At 40.9% G+C, this 7,806-nt stretch overlaps 1 pseudogene; it reads left to right on the forward strand.

The window, feature by feature from the left end:
• Positions 1–1,210: 1,210 nt before the first annotated feature.
• On the forward strand, positions 1,211–2,168 carry LOC101530750 (putative gustatory receptor clone PTE01; annotated as a pseudogene).
• The last annotated feature ends 5,638 nt before the right edge of the window (positions 2,169–7,806 follow it).

Below are 7,806 nucleotides of genomic sequence, written 5' to 3' on the forward strand. Positions count from 1 at the left end.
ACAGGGAGATTTTTTAATGGTTTGTCATTAGGGTGATTGCAGGAGTAAGTTCCAGGTAGCAACATCTCTGTCCTGACTTGGATACTGTAGGCATATTGGAGAGTCCCCTGGTGCCTGACTCTCAAAGAAGAAGAGGTCATAGGGCCCAGGGTGGTACCCCGGCAGCTAAAAGCCTTGCCTTGTATGAGCTGGGATCCCATATCAGAGCTGGTTCTAATCCTGCAGTCCTGCTTCCTATCCAGCTTCCTGCTTGTAGCCTGGGAAAGCAGTCGAGGACAGCCCAAAGCCTGCACCCATGTGAAAGACAGGGAAGAGGCCCCTAGCTTCGGATTATCTCAGCTCCAGCCATTGTGGCAGCTTGGGTTGTGAATCAACAGATGGAAGATATTTCTCTGTCTCTCTATATATCTGACTCTGCAATAAAAACATCCTTAAAAGAAAGAAAAAAGAAGATCATGGAGGAATTTCAGAAAACCTAAGAATGAGAAAATCCTGACAAAAAATATTTTCCCATTGAAAACAATCAAGCTTCATGCTTACATAAAGCAACCGTAGCTTTTTGTAGAATAGTTATAAATAATTCAAGTGAATAGTTATTGTTGCTTTGGAACAAAATAAGATATCTTTTAACTGTTCTTTAATCTCTTGAAGCAGCATGATGTTCTTCTTAAGGACAGAAAGGGCACTTTTATTCCTTTAAAATATTTTTTTTATGATAGAATTCCATGGGGTCTGGATTTCCATTACTTCCTCCTAAATTCTTAATCTTTTGTTGATATACTTGTGTGCTATGGAGCATGGTCAATGGCGTGTGAGTCCTAACATTCTTGGTCTTTAATTTTCAGCTGAGGGTCACTAAAGCAGAGATACATAGAGTGTACATAGAAGGAGGTGAATATTGTTAATAAAAATTGTGAAAGAGTTCTGGGTGTCTGGGTTTGCTCCTTTTCAGACAGATAGCAGATTCACCAAATGAGGAAAAGAAGTGGGGGCCTTAAAAACTTGTGAAAAACTACACATCCCTAAATATTATTATTTTCAAAATATTGTTGCAGCAATGATCTTTTAATTCTATTGATTCTACCAACCTAAGAATTACTCCTGTGTTATATCCTTGATAGACTGAAGTGAGAATATGTACAATTCCCATGAGACTGCTTTTCCTGTAACTAATACTATTTTCTTTTACACAAGGTTCCCAGGTGATACGGAAACCAGGAATCTCACACATGTCTCAGAATTCCATCTTTTGGGCTTCTCAGAGGATCCAGAGCTGCAGCCCCTCCTCCTGGGACTGTTCCTCTCCATCTACCTGGTCACAGTGCTTGGGAACCTGCTTATCATCCTGGCTGTCAACTCAGACTCCCACCTACACACACCCATGTACTTCTTCCCCTGCAACCTGTCCTTGGCTGATGTGGGGTTCCTCTCCACCATGGTTCCCAAGATGATTGTGGACAACCTCACCCACAGCACAGTCATCTCCTATGTTGGCTGCCTCACACAGATGTCTCTCTTTCTCATCTTTGTATGCATGAATGATTTTCTTCTGACAGTGATGGCCTATGACCGGTTTGTTGCCATCTGCCACACCCTGCACCCTGCCACTGTAGCATCTTAGTGACATTGTCATTTGTTGTCAGCCTTTTGGATTCCCTGATGCACAGTTTGGTGGTCTTACAAATTATGTGCTTCAAGGATTTGGAGATTTCTAATTTCTTTTGTGATCCTTCTCAACTTCTCAACCTTAATTGCTCTGACACTCTCAGCAGCAACATAGTCAAATCAAATATCTTGTTGGAATCATATATGGCTTCCTCCCTATGTCAGGGATCCTCTTCTCATACTATAAAATTGTCTCCTCCATTCTAAGGGTCCCATCTCCTGGTGGCAGGTACAAAGCCTTCTCCACCTGTAGCTGTCACCTGACAGTAGTTTGCTTAGTTTAGGGAATGGGCATTGGAGTGTATCTCAGTTCAGCTTTCTCTGGTTTTGCAGAGGAAAGTGCTTTGGCCTCACTGGTGTACACTGTGGTCACCCCCATGCTCAACAGCCTGAGGAACAGGGAAATCAGGAAGGCCATGCAGAAGCTTCTTAGGAATGCATTTTTGTACCTGTGTCATGCATTTCTATTGCAGTTGGGGAAAAACAACAAACCTAAGCATTAGACCTGCCAATCTCATACTTCTCTAAATACTTGATATGTCAGACTGTTGTGCTCTCCATATTTGTGCCTGAATACTACATGTTGGGTCTTTTTTAATGTGGAGTGTTATGGCTTTTTAAAAGTTATTTCTTATTTCTATCCCTGCTCTCCTGAATCTTATTTCCCTATAGACTCCTCCTTAGTTTATTATTTCTGATACCAGGCATCGGTTCAGGGGACCCACTACCTATCCAGCTCCCTGCTTGTAGCCTGTGAAAGCACTGGAACATGGCCCGAGGCTTTGAGGCCCTGTACACATGTGGAAGCCCTGGGAGAGGCTCTTAGCTCCTCATCAGCTCAGCTGCAGCATCTCCAGAGTCCTGAAAAATGAGTCAGCAGATGGAAAATCTTTGTCTAAATTTGCATTTCACATAAAATGTAATACATGTTTTAGAAGCTAGTTATTATTTAATGATTCATCATAATCATACACTAATGACATCTAAATTAAACATGTGCTAAAGACATCAGTGATAAGGTATAATTTTTTATCTATTTGGTTGGAGTAAAATGATCAAAATCTAAATCCTGCCAGGCCGTTAGTAGGATTTGCATTGGAAAGAATTTAGACATTCCACATTTACTATAATACTATAAATCAGGAAAGTCATCGACCAATTCCATTGGCAACTCTTGAGAAGACGGAATGTCGCATGTAGGTTAGAGCTTCTCTTGATCTCTCAGGAGAGAATTCAGGATTCGGGAATTGAGGTATTATTTGACTCTCTGGTTTCTGGTATTGGGAGGTTGTTGATGGGCTATTATGATATTTGTCATTTGGGACTGACTTATTTCACTGAACATAATGGTCTGTAGTTGGAACTTTCGGTTACAAATGGCAGGTAGAATTTCATTCTTTTTTTAAATTTTACTTCTTTTTATTATTATCATTTTATGATACAGTTCCATAGACTCTTCCCTTCCTAATTCCCTCCCACTTCACTGAGTTCCCTTGCGTCATTACTATCATATAGTTTCATACACAGTCATATGTCCATTATTGTGGGCATGGACAATGGCAGAGACCAGCATCCCCTTGTCAAGATAAACAGTTTCATTTGGAGTTCATCTTTGTCTGGAAGTACAAATGCATACTGCATTGTATCCTCACCTCTGCATATGATAATCTCCATTACACAGTTATTGTACTTTCCCTTAAATGAAAAGTCACAATACAGAATCAACAAGAGGAAGAAAAACAGAAATTCACAACACCATGAAGTTAAATAACTTGCTACTGAATGACTAATGTGTCACAGAAGAAATGAAAAAGAAAATCAAGAATCTTCTTGAAGAAAATGATGCTTTTGTATGGTATGTGAGTCACTGAAGAAATTGATCAGAAGAATGTGTTTTGAAGAGCTGAATCTAACAAAAAATTAAAATATTTGAGATATAATTTCCACTGATCATTTTTGGTGAAATGTGTCTCCTGTAGGCAAAAAATACAAGGGTTTTGTTGTTTAATCCAGTCTACTAATCTATGATGTTTGCCTGATGAATTTAATCCATTTACATTCAGGATTAATATGAATGGGTAGTAATTTGGTTCTTTCATATTAGCAATGGGTTTGCTGATTTAGTTTTCTGTCTTCATATTTTCCATTGGTTTTGTTGAGCACTATTCTTTTTCTCTGTCAAGAAAACATCTTTAAGTATCCTTTGTAGGGCAGGTTTGGAAGAGGCATATTATTTTAATTTTCTTTACTATGGAATAATTTTATTTCATTTTGAAAGACAAATGAAACTTTTGCTGGGTTTGATATCCTGGGCCGACAATATTTTGCTTTTAGAATCTGGAATATGTTGCTCCATCCTCTTCTTGACTGTAGAGTTTCCTGTGAGAGGTCTCCTGTGATTTTAATTGGCATTCCTTTATATGTGAGTTGATTTTTTTTACGTGCACATTTAAGGATCTTTTCCTTATGTTCAATTGAAGACAGCTTGATATCAAGTGTCATGGTGAAGACTGCTTTTAGTCAACTCTGTTTGGAGTTCTATGCCCCTTCTGGATGTTGTTTCCCAATTCTTTCTCCAGATTAAGAATTTTTTCCCTCATTATTTCATTAATTACATTTAAAAAACCAGCTTCTCTTTCTGCACCTTCTGGGACTCCCATAACTCTTATATTTGGTCTTTTAATAGTGTCTTTCAATCCTTGAAATTTTTTTTTTTTTTTTTTTTTTTTTTTGGCCTAAACCAGCTCTGCTTCCAGCTTTTAGTTTGTTTCCTGCTGGTGACAGGAAATATCATCCAATTTTGATATTCTTTCTTCTGCTTCCTTCATTCTATTTTGGAGACTCTCCAATGTACTTATAATTTGCTCCACTGTATTCTTCATTTCTGATCGTGTTTTGAATTCTGTGTCCCCCATTTTCTTGATATCTTCCTCAGTTAACTCTGAGATTGGCAAAGGCTTTTGCTGCTTTGCAGGAGAGTGTTAAGTAATATTCATTGCACCTCTGTCTCTTCTTTAGCTTTTGGTCATTGTACTTCTGGTTATCAGACTCTTCTCCTTTTGGCAGGGTTTTAAGCTCTACAATCCACAGGTCTACAGTTTGATTTTACTTTTGGCAGTTGGTACATGGCTGTTTGTTTGCAGTCACTTGTGCCAGGCCCTCCAGTGAGTTCCAGATCTAGGTTCTCATGTTAGATTTCCACCATGGTCTCTGCAGCCCAGCTCTTGGCTCCACAGTCTCCACCTCCTGTGATGTGATATGGTGTTGTGTCTGCACCGTTGTCTGTACATCCTTTCTCCCAATTCCAGTTGGAGCAGGTCCCAGGATTAGGGAGAAACCAGGTGTCCTATATATCTAGGTTGTTGGTGTTGCTGATCTTGCCAGAACATGTTGACTGTTAGGTCTCAGGGCAACATGGACCTACTCTGACCAATAGGATACTATATTTAGTATTATTTTCCCAGTGGAACCAGTGCAATACTTTGAGCTCCGTGAGATCTTGCCAAACTCAATGCATGCACAGCTCACTCTTGTCCCCTGCAGTCTTAAATTATTCGCCAAAATGTAAGAAATGGCACCTGGTGTGCCACTACTAGAGTTCTTGATCTGCTTGCAGTCAGGTGTGAGGGCTACTTAGACCTGTCTTGAGTGGAACCTGTTGGATGCTACATTGTTGCAGTTCACTGAGCCAGAAATGAGTTCACTCCCAGCTCAGTACAGACGCAGGCCTGCCCTATTGCCCTTGCCTCCTTAAGCAAAATTGTACCCAATACAGTTCAAGGGGGCAGACTGGGCCCTGAAATCCACCCTGTTCCCACACTACCTTCCTGGAATCTGCTGCTCTGTCTTTGCTCCTGGTCAAATCAAACAGACCAGCAGGATGGGTAGTTCCTTCGTGGGTTCACTTCCTGAGCTCCCGGGTAACGGCCCTCCCCACCTGGTTGCTGGTGGAGTTCTGGCTGCCTGTGTAATTAGGATTTCCACTCCCTGAATGTTGCTGGGGTATCATTCACTCCAACACTACACCGTTGTTTTCACTGTTTTCCTGTGTCTGTCAGTCCCCATGTACCCCTCTGCAGTTGTTCGGTCTTCTCCTGTTTCCTGGAATGGGCCCTCTCTGCTTCACATTGGCTATTCTTTCTTTGTCTGTTTAAATGTGTCCTTACCCTACTCTGCCATCTTGATTCTCCCCTGGAGTTGGAAGTTTTATGGTGTGGACCAGCACATGGCATTTGTGAAACAAAACAATGTAAGAAGGCTGGCTATGTGTGCATTCCATTCCTTAAAGGAGTGCTTTGTCTGTGATTATAAAGTGGAACAAAAAGGTGAATTGCAGCTACTAAAGCAAAAAACAGGGATAATGGATGGAGAATGTGGGTAGAAGAGATGATGGGTGGAAAGTAATATACTTCTAAAACTTTTTGGGGTGAAATTTGTTTCCTTTATATAACAAGCTTTAAAAGAGAAAAACAAATAAAGAAGTCTGATGTTGCAGTCTGGTAGCATCCATAACTGTGTATCCACTTCTAGCTTATGAGATTTGGCATCCCAGGCTTGACTGTCTTCAGGACAGTTCTGGAGTGAAATCCCCACCCTCAGTGTTGCAGTACACTCAGAGGAAAATGGACCCTCATGTGCCAGTGATGACCCTTCAGTAAGAACGTCAGCCCAGTGACTTTTGTTGGACCTAGAGGCTGAGGGAATGTTATGGAAATATCTTTTTCTCTTATGTAGTTCAATAGAGTAGTGGAGATAAGTTGGTTCCTAAAAGAAATGAAGAGAAAGTGGAAATGATTCATTCCTTTCATGCTGGTTGATTACACAGTAAGTGAGGGCTTTTGCATCACAGTTTTCTATCTGATAGAAACAATGGAATAATTCTACAGAGACAATGTCTTTCAATTTTCATGAACTTGCATACTATGAACTATTCACCTAATTTATTTTTACACAAACTTTCAAAAATAATCTCTTTTGCTACTCCTACATTATGGATGTCAAGTGTAAAACAAACATATGTCAGTATTTTTAATATATTACTGTAGTTTTGGAGAGACACAGCTTATTAGTGAAGATTCATTCAAATTAGTAAAAAGCCATAGTTGCCAAGTCATCAACTAGTAATACAAGCAAGTTCTTTGGACATGAACTAGGAAGCTGCCTTTAGGGACTAATGCCATGAGTAAAACTTGAAATGGCATTGGATTCTTGGCATAGAAATTCTGAATCCACAAATTGAGTTCAAACTGAAAACCAAAGTTTGAGTTTTAATCCAAGATCCTGCGCTTGACAATCAGCAGCAAAGTAGCACAGGTGAACCGCCTTGTGCCTTGGTCCCAGGGACACTAAATTTCCCCATTGTTTCTTCCATCACTATTACCCAGTCCTCAGAGACTGGGACACTCTGGACCTACTGGCTAATAAGGAGCTCTGGGCACTGAGCCTCCAGGGTCAATCAATGTAAATAATGAGCCAGAAATTGCTGACCTTGACTTTGCCAGTGGAAATCTGGCAGCTCTGTGCTATGACCCATAGACTTAAGAGCCTCTGCATGAGGAGCTCATGACCTGTCTGTATCTTCTCTATTTCTGAGTGAAGAGCATGAGGCACCCTGCATGCAAGCAAGCAGAAGAGCAGTGGAACCCTCACCCTGGGCGCTGCCTCAACAGACTGAGCACAGCCTGGTAAGTGCTGAGGGGCATGGCTAGGGATCTGGGACTGTCAGGAGGATTCGTCTTTCAGCTGTTGATTTTCTTAGAGTGCGTGGAACAGTTCAGCTTGGGAAACTGTGCTTTTTTAAATTGATATTTTTTTGTTGGAAAGTGAGATTTACAGAGAAATATCTTCAAACCCAGGTTCACTCCCAGGTTCACTCCCCAGGTGGTCGCAATGCAAGGATCAGAGTTGATCCAAAGCCAGGAGTTAAGAGCTACTTCTGTGTCTCCCCTGTGAGTTCAGAGTCCCAAAACCTTGGACAGTCCTCTACTGCTTTCTGAGGGGACAACTATGAAGCTGGATGGAAAGTGGGGCCGCCAGTACACAAACTGGTGTCCATGGATTCCCGTTGCATTCAAGGTGAGAACATTAGCCACTAGAATACAGTGCTGGGCCCATAATAATGAAGTTTGATGAACTTGGTTC

This window comes from Ochotona princeps, chromosome 9 (genome assembly GCF_030435755.1).
Source record: "Ochotona princeps isolate mOchPri1 chromosome 9, mOchPri1.hap1, whole genome shotgun sequence".
NCBI classification, from domain to species: Eukaryota; Metazoa; Chordata; class Mammalia; order Lagomorpha; family Ochotonidae; genus Ochotona; species Ochotona princeps.